General features: G+C 43.0%; 1 pseudogene; it reads right to left on the bottom strand.

Moving 5' to 3' along the window:
* Positions 1–904: 904 nt before the first annotated feature.
* LOC102713316 lies at positions 905–1,908 on the bottom strand (annotated as a pseudogene).
* Positions 1,909–2,783: the final 875 nt, after the last annotated feature.

Here is a 2,783-nt window from a genome sequence, read left to right as displayed (position 1 = left end):
ACAAATTATATAAATGGATATATGAATAAATCTAGTCAAATTCAGAAAGTCTTGTAATATAAAACGCAGGGAGCATCTTCGTGTGTTCCAATTGGCTTCACCCTTGGTGTGTAATGTTATCATAGGAACAAGATGATACTACGTGTAGTAATGGAGCTACACACTCTTAATATTAGTAATCAAGGATCTTTCATCCCACTTTGGAAGGTAGTACCTAAATTGTGTGCTAGAATTTATGTGATGTTAGAAATGTTATGTCGTCTTTTTTTACTGTAGAGAGTTATGGGTTTGTCCTATCATCTTATTTCTCTTTCTAGTTCTAAGATTTATCGACTGTGTGCCTAACAACAAACACCGAAAATGTAGTTCCTTTTCATTACTTAAAAAAAGTAAATGATGCTTCAGCAATAACTATTTTACACGCTAGTAATTCTACTAACTTCTTTGCACTATTGCCCCTTCTTATCTAGTAAAACTAGGCTCGTTGTTTGGGTATATAAATGGAGTGCTAACAAAGAACATGCGTGTACATACAAACTTCACACACAAAACCAACACATACGGCCACACCTTCAAATAACTATAATTTTGAAGACCCCACTTTGCCTTAGAGGCTCGGTATGTTGGCGGGTGTCGGGATGGCCCGACACCTGCCTGCTCTCCCATGGAAGGGGTTGGGGCAGCCCATCCCCTCCTAAAGAGGCACGAATTGATCCTAGGGCGGTACGAACCATTGGTTATTAAACCTTGGTTTTCATATCAATGGCACATATGTATATATAAATTTTATACAAATAAAACATATCACCACATTACACAATAAATACGATATTGTTATCTACAACAAGATAGTCCTAAAAAGACACTATAAAAAAGACGTTTTTGAATTCCAACATTATCCTATCTACACCTTGAGGCCCTTGAGGATCATCAGGAGACCAAACTTAGGATGCAACGTGATCATACTAGTGGGCGCAAGGACATACTTAGGGGATAGCGTGAATGAGAACCTCTGTAGGATCAAGGCCCCTACAAGGCGATGACATTCTTGATCTCGATCATGGCAAAGTTTTGCCCAATGCATGACCTCGGCCCACTAGAAAAGGAGAGCAACACATTGGGATGCTTCCCTGCGTTCCACACCCCGTCCTCGAACCTCTCTGGTTTGAACATGTTGGCGTCCTCGCCCCATGCCTCCTTGTCACGATGGATCGTTGCTATCGGGATCGATATAATGGTGCCTTTGGGAACCTTGATACCACCGAGCTCAAGTCATCCCAAGCCATTCTATTTATGAGTGGAACAGATCCATACAACCTTAAGGTCTCAAGTATGAACATGTTGACCGGCTTCAGCCTGTTTAGCATGTCACCGGTAGGCACCTTATTGCAACACTCTATCATCACCTCCTCCCTAAGCTTATCTTGCCAATCTAGGTGTTGTGCTTAGCAGGAACATTAATTTTCCGGGTGAGCATATGCGATGTGGTATCGTGCCCTGCGAAGAAGAAGATCTTGCACTCGGCGATGATCTCATCTATGCTTAGTTATGGCTGGTTCTTGTCATGGTCCTAGCATTAGACCAAGCAAGTCATTCCCATATCCCATGGTGTCCTTACTCACTAGCCGATTCTTGATGATGTCCACGAGCACGCTCCTCATTTTCTTGTCTAGCGACCATGTTTTTATATTTTTCTTGGTCGAGAGGTAGTTGAGCCCGATGGCCCGAGGAGGCAAGAAACTGTAACTCCCTTTTTGCTTGAAAGACCTGCTTCCCCTCCCTCGTATATTTTGGAACGGAACAGTACGCGCATAATACGTCGTACGTACGCCCTCCGATCCGGCCGTCATTGAAATCAGTAGAGCAGTGTGGTAACATGCGTGGCCTGTGGAGCCAGCCGTGATCCATGGTCACCAACCCATCCCATCGGGGCCAGGGCATGCACGTACGTACGGCGCCATGCGCATCATCGCTACTCCAGCTATAGCTGCACGCCTGCCTGCCTGCCTGCATCGCGTCCTCTCTGCTCTGCTCGGCTGTCGTCGTCGTAGCTCTCATTTACTGCGTGCTACCTGCGCTTCAACTCCATTGCATAGGTGTTTGGGGTGTGGGGTGGGGGAAGAGAAGAAGAGAGATAAGTGCCCCTGCAAGCATAGCTTTGATAGGATGAATTTCTATATATAATTTTTCTTAAGAACCGTAGGTTAAAAAATATATATGCAAAAACTGAGAAATAATACGAGGATATGTACAACAATAGAGATAACCGTTGTATATTTGATATACACAGATAAGTTATATAAAAAGTTGTCTATTTGATTATCTGTATAATATTTAATATATTATTTTTTATGTTTTGTTTTCGTTATATGTAACCAATGTATGAATCTTTTCTCTAAAAATTACATGCAGCTTGGGAGCATGTGTCCGAGCAATATATGAACAAAGAAGCGCCGTCCAGGTTTTTCTTAAGTTAATAATATTATGTTGGATAATTAATCTAATATAGATATAACAGGGACTCACTGTTAGTATGTGCCCTAAACCAAAGCAGCCTAGGTAGGCTAGTGTTCCGACCGGCCTCGTGAGAACCAGGATGGCGGGATGGATCGATCGACCAATGTTTTTGCTCCCGACAAGTGCAGGAGCTGACCTAATTCAGAGCTAACTACCGCGCATTGGCCTCAATTCTGTCAGAGGAGTTTTGGTCATAAATCGATGTGCTCAGGATCCGTGCTTTATCGGTGGTCGCGTTCCCAAGTAACACCCGAATCAAACTTCTT

Source organism: Oryza brachyantha, chromosome 1 (assembly GCF_000231095.2).
Source record: "Oryza brachyantha chromosome 1, ObraRS2, whole genome shotgun sequence".
NCBI classification, from domain to species: Eukaryota; Viridiplantae; Streptophyta; class Magnoliopsida; order Poales; family Poaceae; genus Oryza; species Oryza brachyantha.
Note: the sequence above shows the minus strand (reverse complement) of the source record. Positions and strands in the feature narration are given on the sequence as shown.